The sequence below is a fragment of the Drosophila tropicalis genome, unplaced genomic scaffold, assembly GCF_018151085.1.
Source record: "Drosophila tropicalis isolate 14030-0801.00 unplaced genomic scaffold, ASM1815108v1 contig_158, whole genome shotgun sequence".
NCBI lineage: Eukaryota > Metazoa > Arthropoda > Insecta > Diptera > Drosophilidae > Drosophila > Drosophila tropicalis.
The window spans coordinates 2979173-3000765 of record NW_027172602.1 but is presented as its reverse complement, the minus strand read 5'-3'; the positions used below and the strand labels follow the sequence as shown (position 1 = coordinate 3000765).

General features: G+C 37.0%; 1 protein-coding gene across 1 annotated transcript in view; it reads left to right on the top strand.

The window, feature by feature from the left end:
- The window catches only part of LOC137586739 (hornerin), a 78493-nt gene that overhangs the window by 45871 nt on the left and 11029 nt on the right, over positions 1–21593 (top strand). The window contains exons 4-5 of the mRNA XM_068302875.1: positions 3344–3459; positions 17068–17123. The gene's annotated coding sequence lies outside the window, so the exon portion shown is untranslated. The remainder of the gene's footprint in view (positions 1–3343; positions 3460–17067; positions 17124–21593) is intronic.

Sequence of the window (21593 nt, the reverse complement as noted above, 5' to 3'; positions counted from 1 at the left end):
TTTTGAAAATTAGTACGCATTGTCCTTAATTGTTGGGGCCTTGCTCGAAGGGAAGGAGACAATTTTTATTATTTTATTTTTATAAGGGTGGCTAGAGAGAGAGAGAGTGAGTGAGAGAGAAAGGAAGAGGTAGAAGAGTGCCATTGACTTGTTCTTGGTTGCTCCTAACTGCCATTCGCGTTCTCTTATATGTATGTACGCCTCTGCGTGTTTATTTATTTGACTTGTGCATGTCACTTTTGGGTGTTAACTTTAATAATTAACGGCATTAATTGCCGCATATGTCACATGTTCGGCTACAGCAAACCCACACCGCCCCATCATCATCATCATCATCATCATCATCCAACCAACCAACCAACCCAATGAACCCCAACCCTTTTGGCCTGCATATTTACGTTCACATACTTGGTATGTGAGGTAATTTTTTGTTACCATACACATATTTTTGTGTAAAAAGCAAAATGCAATTTTCTCGGCAATCCAAAATCCACTCAAGAAGTTTTGCAGATTTCACTTTTGACTAGTTTTAAGCTGGCCTTCGTTTTTAGCACATGATCCCTTTGGAATGACCTACGTTTTCCTACATACATATGTACATACATATATCTCTATGAGTTGCGCATATGCAGACGAGATGTGCTAGAAAAGTTAACAATTTTACAATATCACAAACTTTTGTCTAGTTTCTTACCGATCATGTTTAAGCTGCAGAAAAGGATGAAAGGTTTATCTATTTAGATACATCAAGGATCAATAAGTTTTATCACCAGCAAAGGACACTGGACTCCACACACCAGAACTGAATGGACGACCTATTCTATTCACACTCGCTTTTTAAACACACCTCGCTTCTATCATATAGAAATGGGCCTAAATCCACTTGGCCTTAACTGCAGAAGTTTGAGTGCGAAAGCATCTCTTTTTTTGGTCTTTTCTTTTGCTTTTTGCCACAAGGATATTTCTTTTTATAATGCAGCACATGGAGGAGTCTGTTGGAGAGAAGAGAAGAAGAGAAGAGAGCAGTCGGGCAATAAACTTTTGCCTCCAAGCTAGAGACAGAGAGAGAGAGAGAGAGAGAGAGAGAGAGAGAGAGAGCTAGTGGGGCGACAAGTGTTGACGCTTAAAGAAAAAGAGTTTATTTAACTCCAATTGTTGTTCTTTCTCTTGCTGTTGCCGTTATCCTGACATTGTCGAATGCATTTTTATAACAAAATAATTATATTTATGTCAGACGAAAAAAAACTTCAGAGAAGGAGTTAACGCATTCAAGTTGAAGTAATGCAAAAAGCAAGTGGATTGAAAAGAGAGCAAAAGACCATCATCACGTAGACCCCTTCATCCCAACCCATACCCTCGATCCCATTGCTTATTTGCCATTGCCGCCAATCCCATATCAATTCCAGATGCAACATAAAGTTGAATCCATTACAACAACAACAACAACAAAATGGCTGAATGGCGTCAATGTGCATGTGCGTGCGTATTTCACTGTCTGTGTGCGATTCTGTTTGTGTGTCTGTGTGTGTGTCAAATTATTTTTATTATTTTACACAATTTTTCATACCCTTTAGTTAAATGGATTCAATGAGGTATATCCTTACAATTGTCCCCCAAACAACTTGAGCCAGGATGTTTTACATATTTGTATGTATGTATAATTGATGAAACTCTTATGCCATCTAACGGTTAATGCTGCACTTGTTAAAGGGTATCTGAAAGTCGATTTTGCCAAATGCACAAACGAAATACAGACAGAGAGACACATTGAGAGAGGGAGAAAGAAATAGCAGCAACAATATGGCATAAATATTTAGTATATCGCTTACAATTTTTGTTGTTGCTGCTTTTGTTGGATTTAATGAGATTTTTGAACTTTCCTATAAGCGCCTTAAGCGTTTTACACGCCCACCTACCACCCCCCGCCCCCCTCACTGCCATCTCTCTCTCTTTGTCGCCTTTTCCCCGGCCTGGCCCACATTAAATGGACAAAGTTTTGTAATGTTATAACTTTGCTTTTGTATTTGTTCACACTAGCGCATCAAGGGTGCGAAATACCACAAAAAAAAATATAAAATATATTAAATTTTTTTTTTTTTTGGTTTAAAGATTTGTCGTCTGGCTAATAAAAAGTGCAATCCAAAGGGAGCGAGAGAGAGAGAGACAGCTAGTTAGAGTAGGCAAAGACGTCTTCATTATTGCCTGACAATTTGTTTATTGTTCGATTTCCTATTAAGATGTTAAATTAATAAATATTTTATTCGATTTTTTAACTTACCCTAATACCCTACCTAAATTTGTCTACAAAATAAACTAAAACTAAAACTATTTGTGAAAGTTTTTCCAAAAGTTTTGTTAGCTTTAAGAAGTTTCATTAGAATTTCAACTCTCGACTCTAATTTGGATATTATTTAAAATTCTAACTTGTATATCAGTTTAATATATTGATGATATAAAGACTTACTCAATAACTCACTTTATTATTAGGGTCTAAAGGTAAAGAGAAGTAAAAGACTATATATACCCACATTTTCATCTACTTTAGGCCAACTTAAACGACCAATATGCTTAACCACTTTCGATTAGGGTATACCATGTATAACCAGTGGCCATTTCTCAAGAGTCTTCATTAGTTCTCATTAAAAGAAACACAATGGCAACAAAACGCATTTATATACATAAACAAAACATTTTTCAATCGAGACCATAACTAAATAATGAATGCCAACTCATAATAATGTTGTGGGTTGAATATATACATACATATGTATATGTATATATCTTCTTTTTTTTTTTTTTGGGAAAAACGGGTTTCCACTCTCCATTCACTCACAAGCTTCCCCCAGTCACCCACCTAACCCCTCCACTTTCCAACCAATCTCTATCTTTTGCGTCTATTTGGTTGTCATCTGCAGCAGTCTAATGAACTCGATTAATCTGACTGCAGATAAATGTTAAATAAATAAAATATATTTAGAGAGATTTCATTTAGGAGAAGAAGAAACCTAACTGAGAGTGGGATGGGTTGAGAGGGTGGTGGGGGGGATCTACGTTTTATATAATTATTGCAATCACGTGGGCGAACCAGATAGACAAATTTATTGAGATTTCTGTGTGTGTTAATACCCTTCTATATTAAGGGAAAGCGACTATTTGGTTTAAAAATCTGCCTATACAAATTATATATATGTATATATATATTTAAACATTTAAAACTTGGTTTCATTTTATTATTAAGGATTTCTTTCAGTCTTTGTTGCCATAGAAATAGATCCAAGACGTTGCTTATTGTTTTTCTTATACATTTTATCTCTAATTATTGTTGTTTCTTGTTTCATTGCAGTTTTCAAAGGACTTTTCTCTGTCTCCTTCTCTGTCTATCTTTCACATCAACACACTCGCACACAAAAGTCGGAGATAAAAGATAAGGATAACAGCAACAACAGCAACAAGAACAAGGTAAGTGAAGATCCTGCCGACAGCTGTCATTGGCATTTAGATACAAAAGATTTTCACCCTTTGCCCCACTTTTCATTTGCCTCGCCTGCTCATTGCCCCCCCGCCAGCAATTACAGACAACCTTCTCCCTATCCCAGTTCTCTTTCCTTTGATTCCAGTCAACTGCTTATAATAATAAGACGATTTATCAAATGCACGTAAATTACAATAAATTAAACACGAAATTAATATTAATGACACAGACAGAAGGCGGTATGTGTGTGTGTGTGTCTGTTTGGGTGTGTATGTGACTGCAGAGACAATTGCCAAATTAAGTGCATGCCGCACCCAGCCAATTTCTCCCATTATTACAGTCTCTCCCTTATCTGTCTCTCTCTCTCTCTCTCTATCTGTCGTTATCTTTGGCCATCTGTTACCGTTTACCCATAGTAAGCCATATGATATTTATATCCAATCTGAACAATAGAGATTCTATATAGAGAAGTTAAACTAATTGCAAAATGTTATTTGTTTTCTTATTATGAAGCAAAGGATATGAATATTTAAATTGGTTGATTCCCAAAAGTATGCAATGAAAATCAAATAAGTTCTGTATACTCAAAAAGCTTCCTTTTTTTTAATAAACCGCAATCTGTCGAACTAAAATTCTATCTACTAATTGCTTAGTTGAATGCAAAACTTTGACTTTTGGAAAGTGTCAGGATTTGCTCGATTTTCTGGAATAATTCAGTTTGTTTCAGCTTTCAATATGCGGGGCATGCAACACTCTGTTGTGGCACACATCTCTAGTTTACCGATTATTACCAGGAACTTGCAAATTTTGCATATTTGACGAGCAGCTCGTACTGCCTGGTCTTTTGGGTTGCATGGAGCTGGATGGGTGGAGGGATGGGTCATAGGCTAATAGGAGTTTGTGTACTATATCAGTGTGTATGTGTGTGTGTGTGTGTGTGTGTTCTGTAGTCATCGTACCCGGCTTGTTGAGTTGCAATTTGGCTAACAAATTATGCAACAGCAGCAGGAAAGCAACAGCAACTACAACAGCAGAGAGAGAGAGACAGAGAGCGAGAGAGTGAGAGTGAGGGAGGGGGAAAATAAGGGGACCCTCAGCAAATACTGACTGCACCACTGACCCAAACTAGTTTGTTGGCCTGGCCCAGGAGCAGACACAGGACCCAACTATCAGGCCTTTTATGCCAGGCAAAGGCGTTGACTTTACGGCCCATCCTGTGGCCGGCTCTCTCTCTCTCTCTGTCCAGCTATCTGCCCTCGTTTCTCCCATCCGTCCGGCCCTGTTAAATAATTGTAATTTATGGCATTTTACACAAATAAATATATGGAAATCAATAAATTTCCCACAGGAGGAGAAACGACCAGGCAAGCACTTTGCATTTTCGGTTCATTCACAGAGTTCAGTTCATTTGGCCTTCTCCCCCCCTCTCTCACTCTTTCGCACTCTCTCTCTCACTATCTCCTTTCTCTATTTAACTTTGATTATTGTTATTTTTGGAATTTAATTATTATTTTTTGTATTGTCACTATTTAAAAAGGCAACAAAACAAGTCTAAATTAGCCCATGGCATTTGTTTTTTTTTTTTGTTAATAGTTTTCAATAATTTAATTACAATTTCAATTTTAACAATTATTTATGCAATTTTTTTTTTTTTTTTTTTTTGTTAAATTTTCGGTTTAGAATTTGACACATTACCAAAAAAAAAAAAAAAAAAAAAAATTGAATCGCTTGATAATGTCAAAAGAAATTCATATTGATCCGATTGACTTTGAGAAATCAATAAAATGTTCGTTTCATATTGAATTTTATTTTATGAATTTATGATTGTTGATTTGTAATCACATTTATTTTATATATCCAAACATTACATTTATAAATATATATGTAAGTAATCGTGTCTTGTGGTCTTTTTCATTGTGCCGACTTCAACTCCAAGTGTTGTTGTTGTTGTTGTTGTTAGTGTTTCTGCATTCTTAGTCAACCATGCCCATAATAATTAAAGCTTTATGATGACAGCCGCCGCCGTCGTCGTCACCGCCGAAGTCGCCAACGGCAATGTCGGTTAACTCTATTGAATGACTATTACTTTTATTGACATTTGGGTTTCTCCTCCTTTCTTTTTACGCAACTCGCAACAACAACAACAATTCGATATTTTTATAGGTCAGATGATCAGACAAGCTAAACCGAATAGGATTTGGAAATTTGTCATTAAGGGGCAAATTCAAGAGGCATATTCAAAGGGGAAAGTTCTTGACTATTTTCTATTGCCTACTTTGAGGAGTAGAATACAGTCTTTTAAAAGATTTTCAAGGATGAATTCTCTGGATCGGGGCATGGTAATGGTAAAGCAAGACTTTACGTCCTCATTTCTAGTTTGATGTGTCCCCGAATCACTCACGATAGTGAGGCCACAACTAGCCACGACTACTTCTAGCCAATAATCATTTTTCCTTTTTTGCTTGTTGCACTTTTTCTTGTTCTTTCACAGTGTTTATTTTCGTTTTATGCTTTATGTGCGGGTGTGTGTGTGTGTGTGTTGGCTCAGCTGGACATTGTTGAGAAGAAGTTGGGGGTTTTTTTTCTTTCTTTTTTTTTTTTTGGGGAAGGGCCATGGCATGGCACGACGCGGCACATTCCATCGTTGGTCACGTATGATGACCCAAATGTGTGGTGGGGCTATATTCCCCTCACTTCCCTCTTGCCTTTCTCTCGTTCTCTGCCGCCTTTGGCTACCTTCTTTATGCGTTTTGTGTTTTGTATGTGTTTTTAATAAAATTTATTACACTCTCAGATGACAAACATTCCTGCCCCAACACACATAGCCTTCTCATTCTACCACTCTCTGTCTCTTTCTTCTGCTCCATGCTGTCTTATCTAACTATCTTACTTGCACACACACACACACACACACACAGAACAAACATTTTACGTATTTGTCTAATAGAAAAATAATGGGCAACAAGAGAGGAGTTTTTGGGGTGGGGGAGGGAGAAAGAGTGTTTATTTTTCGTTTGTTATACCCTTTGCATGTTAGGGTATCATTAAATTGTACGAATTTATATCTATATCTATATGGAATACAAGATTTTCTGTGTTTTATTCGATTTTTCACAATTTACTAGAAAAGCTCGCTTGAGAAATTGTTTTTTGTTTATGGTTTTCAAATTTCTAGGGTATGAATAATTCGTTGATCTCAATTTTCCTTTTTTTTCTTGTTTTTTGTTTTAATATTTTCTTTTTCGCTGTTCTTCTTGTTATATGCATCCCTTGGTTTTCCGACGAGTTTGTTTTCTTTCTTGCCTTTGGCCTATAATTATAACATAAAATTTTTATTGAAATGCTGAGGCATTTTTATATATGTATGTATTTACTTATATGGGCAAGCTAAAATGACGGGGGTGGAGTGTCTGCAAGGGAGAGTGGAGAATAAGAGAGAGAGAGAGTCAGAGAGGGGGGTGCAGCACACACAAATGAAATAAAAGTAATCAACATTTATTTTATTAATTTATTATTGCGCGCACATAAACACACACAAACACACACACACACAAGTGGACAGAGGCGGGAAGGCGGGGTCATTAAAAATGCATATACCAATCAGGCTAATTTAATTTACCGTAAATTCTATGACCAAATATAAATCCCAAAATGACAACACAATGCACATTCAAATGCCCTACACATACATTCATACATAGATACATACACAATGCACATATAGTAGAATATAGTCCATCGATCTTTCTTTAAACCCTCAATAAACAAACAATCTATTTTATATTAGAAACTATCTTTAAGATACAGTTTAGTAAAGAATTATAACCCCAACCCATTTCACCTTTAATTTGATTAACTTTTGGTGAGGGAAAGAGTATACCCATAGCCAAATGATAAAGTTCTAATATGAAAAATTCATAATGAAGTCAAATTTCATGTCCATTTGTATAATATATCAAATTTGAAAATTAAAACCACAAATTGTGAAAATAATATGCTTCAAATTTCTAAAAAGAAAAAAACTTCCATAGATTTGTTTGTAGAATAAAGTAGATATGATTAAACTATAGAAACTACTATCCTAGATCCATTTTAATAGTCTTCATTGTCCCAGTGAAGTTAGCTAAGAGAAAAAGTGTCAGGTAACAGATAAATCTACGATTTTGAGTAGAACTTAAGTGGAATTGAAGGGGGATTGAGGGGGGGCTGCATTGTGTCGTTTTATCGTTTCGTAATGATGACGCTTAACATTTCAATTAACATGGGGAACAGCATAATTGCTACAGACAAATTATATAATTATAGACAAACAGAGGGCAAAAGAGAGAAACACGAGACATCCCATGAAAAGATCATGGAGTACATGTTTTCTTCTTCTTCTTCATCTTTTTCATATGCATATTAAAGGCGTCGTCTGGGGTCTGTCTGTCTGTCTGTCTGCCCTGCTGGCAGCTGCAATGTAATGCAGGTGTTGCCCCATGTGTCAAAAAATAATCATTTTGAAATCACTTCAAGAGACGATGTCGGCGATTCAAAAAAAAAAAAAAAGAAAAAAAACCAACAAAAACTTAAAAAGAAAGATGAAAAATGCGTTTCAGTGTTGTTCCTTGGTCTCTCTCTCCTCCTCCCTCTCTTCTGTTGGTCTGCTCTGCTCTGGTCTCGATCCCTGTCAAGTGTTCCCACTGCAAGCATAATTTGTATGGCAATGTGTCTGCCTGTCTTATAATTTCATTTCAACATTCAATTCAATGAACGGACTTGAAGCCGTTTATTTCTCATTTAGTCAGTCAGTCAGTCAGTCAGCCAAAATGGGCCACAGCTGCATAAAAATGACCCCACGACCAAAAAAACACTAACCTGTAATCAAATTGAATCTGTCACATCTAAAGTATGAAATAAAATCAACCAAGGAACTTAAGAAAAGGATTGACAGAAAAGGAAGGTTCTTTGTATCCTTCGCCTTCATAATTTCCCACCTATTCAATAAGTTACCAAAATCACTTCAATACTTTTGTCTTTAAGGGGGGCGTAGGGAGGGATTTTTATGTTTTGCTGTTAAGTTTCTCTGTCTGTCCTTTGTTGCCATTGCCATGTTCAGACTGGACACGTGCCATGAAAAATATTTTTCTTATATATGGACATGGAAACGTGTGTCCTTCGAGCACCTTCAACTTTGGCTGCAGCATGCAGTTTGTGTATTTTGGTAGACGGCGTCCCTGCCACTGCTTGTCTACTCCTCGTGTCCTGTGTGTTGTCTCTTCTTTCTTGTGGCCATTTCTTTTTTTTCTCGTAGGTGTCTTTTTGTTGCATTTCCTTGGGAGGCGTCGCCTTTTAATAAGTTGATAGAAGGATGGTTTGTGAGGGGTATTGAGGGTCGGCGACTTTTGCGTCCTTTTGCCGCTGTTGGTCTGTCTCTCTGCCGATGTCTGTGTACGTAACATTTGGTGGCGCCACAAAAACCACGTAAAACGAAAATACTCGGTAAATCTGTATGCCATTTCAATGCCTTCTATTTTTTTCTCCCTCCCCTCTCTCTCTCTCACACTCTCTGTGTGTGTGTGTGTGTGTTTTTCTTTTCCTTTAGTTTTTCTTTTCTTACTTGTTTGCTACTTTGGCGTCTTTTGGTCGTCGGGGTGTCTGCTTCTGTTTACAACTGAGTTGTCGACCAAGCGCAAAAAGTGTTTGTTGCCACAGGACAACGATGACTATGGCGATCGAGTCCCGGTCTGCGTCTCCGTCTCCGTCTCAAAAACTCTGCCATAAATTTTGCTTATCTAAACGGAAAAATACAATTTGTAATTGAAATTATTTCTATATATGTATGTACTTTATATATATAAAAAGTTCTTCAAGTTTTCCCTCTCATACATATAAAAAAATAACAAGTTTTTGTGCAAGAAGTATAAAAATTGAGCTCGCAACTCTTTAAAAGAAATATTTATACATACAACATAAAAACCCAAAACTCAATATGAAACCAATTCGACTTTTCCACACTAAAGTAAACTCTGATTTTTGGTCTTTGGGGTTTTCTAGTGAAGATCTCAGCCATGTTGGGGATAGTCTTTAAGTAAAGTGATCCCAATTAGCAATAATTTAAGCCGATGTGAGTCATGAGAGACAGAGATCTGAGGATAATTGTAGTTAGGCCAACTAACGACTAATTCTGATTGTGTTTTCGTGTCCTCTAATTATGATTGAATTAAAAATTGATCAATTCAAACAGTTTCATTTGACTGACATTGAACAGTTTTAAACCATTGGCATTGCATTCCCAACGTGTTGTGTGGTAATAGAAATCTTTTGTGGCCTCATACTCGTGGCTAATGTTCTAATGTGGTTGCTAAATCGTTCTAATGCCTTCTTAATTAGCTACAAACGCTAACGCTGACGCTGACGTTGACGCTGAATGCTGACGGAAAAGCTCTCGGGGAGCACTGTTGGCGTTTTTGCGGCAGTTGTTCGACATTTTGAATTGGCCGCATTACTTAAAGTGCACAGCCAGCATCCAGTGGTATGGGGCAAGAGGAAGAAGAGGATGATGTCGGCATTGCATGTGGAGTAGCAGCCACATCTCCGGCATTCCACCCACATTCCTCTTACCCATCATTCGGCTTGCCGTTTCTCCCTTCGAGCGTTTCGTTGAGAGGAACCCTTGAGAACCCGCAAGTGGAAGTGCAGTCAGCTCTTGGGACTTGGCAGAACTTGCATTTAACTTACACACACACACACACACTTAACTAAGTATGCAGTCGTTTGTATGTATGTGAGCATATGAAATTGAAACTGAGAACGACGGGTTTGCAATTGAAATTGGAACAAAAGTACCCAATATAGTGTCTTAATTTTCTATTAGTTGGCTTGCTTGTGTGTGTCCCAACAGTTAATGCAGTTTCATTGCATTTCCCATATCCGTTTCGCATAAAAATATTATGCTTTGCATAAGTTTTATGTTGGCGGTTTGAGGGCCACTAACATTGCACTATAGATGCTTTGACCAATTTTTGGGTGCAAAAAAACAATATAAAGAAATAGTTTCTTAATGGCTAAGCTTAACAATGATATATTTGCTCAACAGTGTTGATAAACAATAAAAAAAATAACAGAGAATTGTTTCGACATGTCAAACAGTGTTGATAAATCAAACTGTATGCAAAACAGTGATGAAAAACATCAAAAACGAAGCAGATGCAATCTGAAATTAAGGTTAATGTATTTAAATGAATTAATTATAATTAATTTTAAACACATTTTAACATTTTTGTCGCCAAAAGTGGGAATAATCTTCCATAGTGTTTGGCATTTTAATTGTTTGCCACTTTGCGGTAATGTGTGTGTGTGTGTGGAAGTGAGAGAAATGGCGCACTGGGTAAAAATGGAAGTCAAAAGTTGCACCTTAAGTGCAACAAGTTTTCTTATCCTTTTTGTTTTTGCCATTTGCTATGCTGCTTTTCATACACACACACACATTACTTGAATTCATATGCTGCATTTCCCTGGTGCTGCAGCTGCCGCAAATTACAGTAAGACTTGTGGCATGCTCCACACTTTTATTAACTTTTGAATGCAGCTCAGTTTTTCACCCAAACCCCTATACATGTGTATGTCATATATGTATAAAGAGTTACATAAGTCGAGATGCAGATAGAGAAAGTAATAGACATAGAGAGAGAGAAACGCAGAGAGAGGGTGGAGAAAGTTTTAGCAGCTTTTGCAAGTTTCTTTTGAGCAGCTGTTTCGCACTAGTTTTCATTTGTTGTTTGTCTTTTCTTTTGGTTACCTTCATGGAAATCCTGGCATACAAGGTTTTTGCCTTTTCCCTTAGTCTTTTACAAATTAATTATATTTAATAATCACTTTACTAGTAAAACTAAATCAAAGTGTAAAGACATGCACACACACATACGCACACGCAGACAAACATATACATATGTACATATATAGCATCTCTTATGGCATCTTGACTCTGGCCCTGTCGTCTGTTTGTGAGCTGTTAAATGCATTTTATGACTTTCAAAATGCGAAAGCTCGTAAAAATAAGAAATATATATGTGTGTGCGTGTGTGTGTGCACCACACAACGGCTGGAAAAATCATGACTATGGGATAGGCAATGAGAGATGGAAGATGGGAGACGGCTGATGGTAAATGGTAGTTGGGGGTGTTGACGTGTGGGTCAAAAGGGGTGCAGAAATGTGGAGCACATTAAATGCCAGGGCAGCAGCAGCAGCAACATACATCCAACAACAATCAAACTGTGTTGAACAAGTAGGTACCCAAAGAACAACAAACACTACGTTCACACCAAATGCGTGTTTTTTATGGCTAATCAAAAATCTTTTGCCACAGACACCATACAGAAAAATAAAGCGTTTCCATTCGAATAGAATAGAAGTAGAAGCAGAACCAGATGTGCAGGCGACAGACAATAAAAACGAGGTCAATGTAAGAACTTTACACACACACACACATATAGGACAGAAAGATAATAAATTTTAAGAAGATTTTCTTACGAAACATTCTTAAATTTTCGTAAAGTCATCAATCAATATCAATTATCTTTTGTGTTGATCGTGACAACGAACGATCTTAATTTATATTGTTTCTGTTGAAAGATCGCCCACAGAGTGCTCTCCTTTAGCTAATATCTCTATTAGGGTTGCCAATTTGCACATTTATTTTGTATGAGTCAGTTTTTAAGATCTTCAGATCTCATTGTTCCTATTAGAACGATAGATTTCAACACTAGTTGAAACGATGGCATGAAACAGAAATGTGTCTCTGTTAAACTTTAACAAGAAATTAAGTGAAAGGGAGGGAGGGGAGAAGAGGTCCTGAATTTCACCTTGGGAAGTTTAATTTGCGTTAAAATCTCTTCATCCTCAAACTTTGAAGATTTGGTTATCATTCGATAAAAGGTTTCCCGATCAGTTGAATCGCCAAAATGTAAGTAAAGAATTATTAAGCCATAAAAGTTGAAACAACAAAAGAATTAGGTGTAAAACAAATCACAATTTCCATTCAAAAAATGCCAAAAAAAAAGTGGGAAAAATTAACATATGCTAGACATGAGAAAATGAAGAGAGCTACACACATACATACATACATACATATATCTTTGTAAACATGCAGATGTGTCAGGCAGACACGTGAGGTCGCAGGACATGAACACGTGGCGGAAGGGCGCCCAAATAACGTGCCACACACACACACACAGACACCCACACACTGATAGAAGGCACGCAAATAAAAGCAAACACAAATTCTCATCTCATAAAATGAATTTATTTTGATTCGTTTACTGCCCCGTAAAAATCAATGATAACATTCTTGAACAAATCAAATTCATCCCAAAAGTCTAACCACCTTCTGTCTGAATTATTCCAAAGAAAGTTTTTGTTCAAACGCAGCGAATAGAAAAGAAAACATACATAGATGAGAAAGCTAAGCAAAATAAAGAAGTTTCCTATGAAATCTATATCTTGGAAAATGAAACCAAAAAGAAAAAAAACTATAAAACTGAAACCTGAATGTATCCGTTTGAGTTGCGCTCTTAAAAGTGTTTCTCCATTTCATTATTTGTCTATCAAACTCTTTTCTACCTCGTCCTTGCCTGCAAAGGTATGTATGTAAAAGAAAAGAAAGAAAAAGGAATGAATTTCATGCCAGTCAAGTTAATTGGATAAACACAGAAGAAGGGTCAAACGCATATGTATATGGATCATAGACATCTAAAGGGTTTATATATTTAGGTCAAATGTTGGCAAGTTTAATTCATTTGGCCATGTTCAGTTTAATCGATGCCAACTAATATTGGTTTAAGCGATGATAATAAATCGAAAAATTCACTTGAGCAGAATTTGTGGCAATTTAAAGGACTTTAAATATTTAATACTAACATTTTTTGAATGACTCTAAGCTACACAAGTACTTTGGAAAGGATGTTTTCGTTCAAATACCTTAAAATGTGCCTTGAAGTTGGCAGGTTTTCTAATTTAAAACATTTCTGGTTAGTACTCTGGTTGTATTAAGACAACCTGATGCTTGATGTACTTGATTCTCTTCTCGGCAATTAACCACAGCAAACAAAAACACACAGGACTTGGTCCTTCTCTTACATTACGGTCTCAAGTGCAACGTATTTCACCTTCATCTGCAATCTCCTCGGCTCTCCTTTGTAATTTTTGTTGGCTTTTTGTGAAGTCATCTGATCGGCATGTGTTTTTTTTTTTTTTTTGTCTTGTCAAAGGGACACCCAACACATTCTTCCACATTAATGAGCATTTCGAAAGCTAATAAGCTAAAGGTAAAATGGTGAAAAAGGGGGGAGCGAGAGAGAGTGTGTCCTTTTGGGCCAGTTTTGTGGATTGGGCTATGCTAGGGCTTCCCAGCTGTTTTGCTGTTGGCCTTTTTCTTTTATTTTGTGCTTTGTTTTGCATTTGGCAGGAGCAAGAGCGGATGGAAATTGGAATCCCATCAAATGTAAAGGTGGCTCAAGTTGCCCTCATTTTCTTGTCGGTTTCCCTCTCTCTCTCTTTGTCTCTGTTCTTTTCTTTTTAGGGGAGTAAATACAAAATAAAATTAGCTCAATGAGCATTTGTGCAATCAAGTGATTTTTAAATAACAAATATTGGTGCTCGTTTGTGTAATCGAACTATGTAGAGTAGAGAATAACCCCCGAACAGGCAGAGAGGGAGAAAAACGCAAAAAAAAAAGAAAAAAAGAAAAATAATAACGAAAAAGGGTTGTGTTGTTCCTTGATACGGACATGGATAGGGGTTCCAATACACCACACACACTCTCACACACACACACACATACAAGTGTACGTGTTTTCCGGGGTCTTCAAATTCGGTTTCGGTTAGTGGTGCGGGGCGGGGTGGGGCGGGGCTTGTGGCAAATAAATTTCACACATGTTTGCACACTCCCATCCATCTGCAGTCAATAATTTTTGCTACAAGGTCGTTGTCGTCATCGTCATCGTCTTCACGTTGATTGTACTGGAAACATACACGAAATAAACCAAAAGAAAAAAAGAAAGCGAGAAAGAACCCTCTAACCCTCCAAAAGAGGGTTGGGGCTATGGAAGGGCGGGAGCTGTTGTAATTCTCATGTTAGGGGTAAGACAGACACACGCTTGAGTCTTATCTGTGTGTAAACAGGCTTAAGACAGGTGATTCATTCTCAATCAGGAAACAAAAAAAGGGGAATGAAAAGACCTCGTTTTGTGCTGAAATTAATCGAGTTGACTAATAATTTAATAACAATTGATTAACTTGGTTGTTTCCGTTGCCAAACTAAAGAGAAACTAGTTTCATTTAGCTGAATGCTAATTCGCTTTGCACTCAAACCCCATTTGTGTTTGCTTTTCTAAGGAATTGTTCTTACTTAAAACAGATATTTAGTATTTAGCGTTCTTAAGATTGAATTAGTTTTGTAATGAAGCCCCAATAGTTGACTATTTCTTTACATATATTGAATGTTATTCACAGTTTGAAGAGTTTGTTCCTTGGTACCCCCCGAGGCGAAGAGCAAATTTCAGAACGTCTTTCCATTTCAAATTCAGTCAACAAATCTTTTTGCATATTTTATTTATTTATTCATTATTTGACTTTTTCTTTTTTCCTTCCTCGCATTGCCAGGTTGGTTGGCCCGTTCCTTTTCATCTTTAAGCATTGCTTTACATTTTCTTCTTTAGATTTTTGTTGTTGTCAAGTTGCAGCGAATCTTGCGTCATTTGCCTGCCGCCGTGCCACATGTGTGTGTAGCACAGGAAAAGCGGAAAAGCGAAGGTTAGTTGTTGGATGGGGAGAAGGAGCAACAACGGTGTGTAGCAACGGTATTCCTCTCACATATGAAATGGCACGATTTCCTTTGACTCTACCCATCCAGCCAGCAGCCCAGTCACCGCAATACACATGCACACACACACACACACACACACACACATACATACATTCTGCTACTTATTTATTTCTATTTTTATGCCCTGAAACTGTAAAGGAAAACATGCCATATACGACAACCCAATGAAAATAAAAAGCTTCCTGCAAAAAGGGTCATAAAAAGGCACGTGTTAATACGAAGAGCTCTCACCTGTAAAGAGTACATTACCATTACGGAGAGGGCATACAAAATTCGTTGAAAATAAAGGGAAGGGTCCCCAAAAAGAAACCAAGAGCTCTTTTGTTCCTCCACCCCCCACACACACACACTCGTGCTGTCCTTTTTCGCAATTGTGTTATAAATTCATAAATGAATAACGCACGTTTGCTTGTGGTTTAAAATTCTATTTTATTTTATTTCCCCCTACCTTTCTTCCATTATGATAGAAAGTCATTCCATTCACTGATATGTATCATCCAAGCACTCTTTTATTTTCATCTCTCTCTCTCTCTTTCTCTCTCCTTTACCAAAGAGACCCTCAATTAAAAGATTTCCCCCCGCCCCATTCTCGTTCTCAAATGTCATTTATGTGGCTTGACTTTCGAACTCTTGTCGAAACGATAAGAAAAACCAGAAGCGCTTGACGTAACTTTGTCTCTGATTTTGATTTCATCTCACTTCTGTTCTCTCATCAAGTTTATAATGCCGACTTTACGAATACCCTGTACACATAGTGCCCAAACTGAAAATTCACATTGCTAATCAATCGACCATAAGTGTTTTCAGTGGTATGTAATATATGTATGTATTGGGTTTTAAATATATTCATACAATATCTTATCAGGTATCAAATGCTTTCATCTGAAAATACCTTTTTGATGTGATGTCATGTAATGTGTTGAGGAAATAAAAAGTAAAGCAACGCCGAGAGGCCATCCATCGGCATTTTTGTTTGTTACAATGGCCAAGTGGAGTGCAGGGTGTGGGTTAGGGAATGTTTCATCTTTATATATAACATTTTTTCTTTACTTTTTTTTTACCAAAGCAGCTTAAAGAGTTTCTCGGCATTTTGCTGGCTGCTTGGGCCCCCAACCCCAAAGGCTCGAAAAAAGAAAATGAAAATGAAACAATAAGCAAACTTTATGGAGCACGAACTGCAAATGCCCTAACAATAGCAAAACTATATACCTATATAAACTTACAAGTCAACAGAAATTTATATTAAAATTGCTTATAATGCACTTTTGCTCCCTTTTTCGTTTGGGTTGATTAAGCAAGGATTGGGGGTGGGTGGTTGTGGGTGGCGATATGCAAATCGAACAAATCGAAAACTAAATTCCAATGCTATTGTCCTGCTTTCTATCCATTTCAATATTATGTGCATAATAGCATTCAATTATGAGTTTTGTAAAGGATGCTCTATTCCTGCTACATGCAAGGATAACAGTTTCCATTTTTATTTATGCAACATTTGACTTTGAGATGTGTGTGATGAAGCAATAGCAATGGCAATGGCAATGGCAAATGTCAGTTGAATGGACAAGCAAATAGAGAAAGAAAATTCCATTTTCTCTTCCACCCACAATTTCTTTTCTCTCTCTCTCTCCAACTGTGATTGAAAGTTTTCTTTCGTCTGATTAAATTATACTTTTGTTTTGTCCATCTCAATATTCCTCTTTAATTTCTCTTTATCTCTGTTCTCTTTTGCAGACAAATTATTGCTCTTGGCTTTTCCTTTGCATTTTCGTTTCATTTTTTTTTTGCTGGTGAGTATTTTCTATCCTCTTTGAACGATATATATAGAGATATATAGACATGAACTGTGATCCGTTCCAATTACATTTGGATTAAACAATGTGTTTTGTTTGTTAGTTTTTACAAACTTTTTACAAATTTATTGAAATTTTTTCATATCCTCTATCAAAATCATTTCGAATCATTACGTTTAGATAAACCATTTTAGGGTATTATAGGTACACACATACATTCATACATATTTGTATGTATGTAAGTGTAATCGGTTGTAAAGCTGCAAGCGTAGTTTTGATATCGGTGATGCAATGTAAGCTGCATTTTCCCTTTTCAATTTTCATTTGATTTTCTCTGCCGTTGCCATTGCCATAGACCACTCTAATCTCTGATTTTGAGTGTTATTTTATTGTCATTGAATTTTTTAGGTCTTTTATCTGGTCTTTTGATTGTCTAGACGACGTAAACGAACATTTGTGAACGTTTTGTTTAGGATTTTGTCGAAGATCTTAAGCCTCAGAGAATGTATTTCTCAAATGGATGTAAATAAAGTGAAGAGAAGTTTATTGGCATCCCCTCCCCCACCACTGGCCATCATTTTGCTCTCTCTATCTCTGTGTGTTTGTTAATAAATTCACCTTTTTTTACCACAAAATATTGGCCAACATTGGCACAAAAACAAACACAGGCCTCCAATGGCCCAATATAAATCTCTTCAGCCTTCATACATTTTGTCTTTGTGCTACATTTTTGGGTGTTGATTTTTCCCAAAAACCTAATACATAACCCAAACAATAATTTCTGTTGGCATTTGGCTTAGATTTGCGATGGAAATAAACCCGATATGAAGTGGGAAAGCTACTTAACTTGACATCCTGAAAGGTGAAACCTAATCAAATATGTATTTTTAAGGGAACAATATTGAGGGAAATACCGTGTTGGCCTTGCCGATTAACTGCAATTGAAATTTAAGGAAAACATTGAATGTGAAAACCCTGTAACAAGAGTTTTCTATATTATAATCATATCATATATATCATTAATGATTATAATTTGCCAAGTTGTGTTTAGGTAACATTGTTGTGGTGCATGATCCTCTTGGCCAACTCTTCTGCTACTCTTCAGCCAACTGTCTAACCCAATTGGCCACCTTGTTTGGGGCATCTCGAGCAATTTTCAAAATGCAAAGGCCATAAAAATATCGGTTTAAATCGAACACTTTGTAGCCATAAGAGGTTTTTTTCTCTAGCTCTCCTTTTTTTTTCGTTTTTGTTTCCTTTGGTGCTCATTCTGTATGCATGCTTCAATCCAATCCTCCGTACCTCCCGCCCCCACCCAGCCATAGTCGCGACAGGCAGTCAGGCTGACTCTCTGGCTGGCTCGCAGGTGTGGGCGGTCAAGCAATTTAAAATCTTCACCATCTTTTGCCTTCTTTTCTTGCTTGGTGGATTGCACCAGCAGCAGCAGCTGCAACCATTTTCCTTGCTGTATTTCAATGCCTCAGCTGGCAATTCGATTTCATATTACAATTTAATTTGCTTCACTTTTCGCTCACGACTAGAGGGAGAAATACAGACAGATAGAGAAAAACCGAAAGAAGGAGAGAAAAAATGTGTATTGAAAAGAAAAGAACGAACAGATAGAAGCAATTTCGTTGGGCAAAAAAAAGCAAAAGTAAATCTAGACTTCGTTTCTAGACTCTTCTTCGCATATTCACTCACTCTTCCCTTAGTTAGCCCAAAAATTGAAAACAAAAAAAATGGGCAACAGGTTTATGGCAACAACAGCAAAATATAAGCAGAATTCAGTAGGCTGTACACTCATTAGCCAATGCCAAACATGTAAGCATATCAGGTATGTGGCATTACCAAATTAAGCTGAGGAGCATTTGGGATTGAAAATGACTTTCAATTCCACCTCCAACTGCATACACTTCAAAAAATAAGTCTATTGATACTTTACCTGAGCTAAATTTAGCTTAACAATCAATCAATCTCGCTTTTGTAGCATACCTTTGGGGTCCATAAAATTATCTTTGGAAAGATTAAATGATGCTTTTTAATTTGGAGTTGAATGTAAATCCTAGACAAAGTAGAGACAGTCATTGAAAGAATTGAATTAAAGTCAATTGGGATAGCTAAATTCATCGATATCAATGCCAAATAATAGAAAATTCTTATTGCTTACTTACTCCCTAAACTAGCAATTGGGAACTTGAACTCTCATTTCCGATTTTCATGTGTAGACTTGGCGCTTAGCAGGCATTTTCCCATTTGCCTAATATACTTACTTATATTCCAATGGGAACTCGTCATCGACATCGACTTTAGTCGCTTTTGTGTGCCTATGTCTATGTCTCTCTCTCTGTGTGTGTGTTGCCTTAAGCTGTGCCATGCATATGAAAATTGGCCAATTTGGCGCAGAATTTGGCTTTGTTGCCACAGCCATTGCTACTGCTCCTGCTGTTGTTCCTATTGTCAAGCAACAGGACCGAAAACCTACCCACAGAGCACGTCACTTTATGATCGAAAAGGGGACACTGGGTGTAAGTGTGTCTGTGTGTGTGTGTGTGTGTGCTGTGGTAAAGCACCAGCAGGGCATTGGAACTCCCCAGAAAACTCTACATTTACCTTTCTTGAACGTCGATGGTAAATGAAACTCATATTCTCATTCTCCTTTTCGTTTTTGGTCTCGCACATGTTCTTGTTGCTCTTCACGTAATGACTTTAATTAACAAACACACACACACACACACACACACACACACACGTTGCATGAAGGACTTGCATCTCCCCCGAAAAATTCCGGGCAACATCCATGGGCAGCCGCAGTCGAGAAGGAACACTTGAGAGCACGTGGACTAACCGGGCGGACGCCATACAAAATGTGGGCCACAACTTCACTAGCTAGCACATTTAATGAAAGGGAAATGCCCACAGTTGATGCTGGTTCCTCTGCTTCTGAGTCTCCTTCTGCTATTGTTGTTCCTCAAAAGCTTGTGGCAGGTTGAGAGGGCGTGGCCGGTTCAAATAAATGCAAATGAATGCAAAAGAGGGCCAACAGCAACACACAACAACATTGCATATTAGTGCGAAAGTCATTCGGTAAAACTCCAAAAAAGGAAAAAAAGAGTTTTCCATGGTCTATAGAAAAATGCTGCACTTTAACAAATCCCCAATGAGAGGACTTCAAACCGTAGCAGCATATATTTAATATTCAAAGTCATTTCTTTATTATGATTTTGAAGTAAAAGTTTTCACAAAATCTGATGAACAAGTATATTCTCTTGACTAAATTCTATTTAAATCGTTTAATTATTCACAGATTGTTTTTTCCTGTTTTTTGAAGATTCAATTTTGATCGATTTTTACATATTACAAAAACTAAATCAACATAAAGTTATTTCATTTTGTGGCAAAACAATATACATACATACATATGTATGTAGGAGTGTGCGAGTAGTATATCAGTTTTGGTTCTGTTTTTGTTTGCAACTTCTGGCGCATTTTTATTTCGTTTGCCTTTGTTAACTGAATCAACAGCAATCAGGCCAACAACAACAAAAACAAGAAAGAAACTTAACGCCATATTGTTGTTACCAAAAACAGAAAGCCAACAGGCTAGAATTTGCATGTGCAATGCAATCGAAAAAGAACCCAAAGAAAAACTAAAAAAAGAAACACCATTTCACTATATTGCAGCGTTTGGCTATCAATTTGATATATCAATCAGAGTGATGGGCCAACAGAAAAACAAAAACAAAAAAGGAGAAAGAAAAATAAAGATATCGATGAGATAGAATCGATAAATGGATGGTGAATTGTGTGTGTAAGTGAGAAAGAAAAAAAGCCAGGAAAAACTTTTATTTAGTTTTTTTTTTTTCATTACAATTTCCTAAATGAATTACTTACAAAGGCATAGGCTAAATGGTAATGCGTTAAATCACCATTACTTAAGCAATTACTTTAACATGGCAATTATGTATATAATCCATCTCTCCATCTCTGGCCAGATCGAAGTTTGATGCCCATTAACATTATATTCACTTTCCAAAATGAGATCAATATTGAAGGCAAAGGCAAACGATTTCGTAACTATTTATTGCAAGCTACTTATTTGAGAGTGTAGAGTCCATTAAAGTAAGGGTATAAGCCTGGCCTTGAAGTGTGTGTTGAGCAGAGTTGATTCCACTGCTGTTGTTGTTGCTGTCCGTGCCTGCGCCTAGGATTAGCTTTTAAAGACCCGCTGGGGCTTATACCCATAAAGGGATGTGACTTGGCATTGTTGTTTCGTTTTTCGTTTTGTTGTCTCCTCTGTTTTTGTTTTTTGGGATTTTTCTCTCTTTCTCTGATTGATTTATGTGATGTGTGTGTGTGTATGTGTATGTTTGTGTGGAAGAGAGCAAAAGAATTAGGGTGATAGGGGCTAGGGATTGGGGATTGAGGAATTGGAGAAGGAGGTAGCTCTCGTCACTAACAATTTTTTCT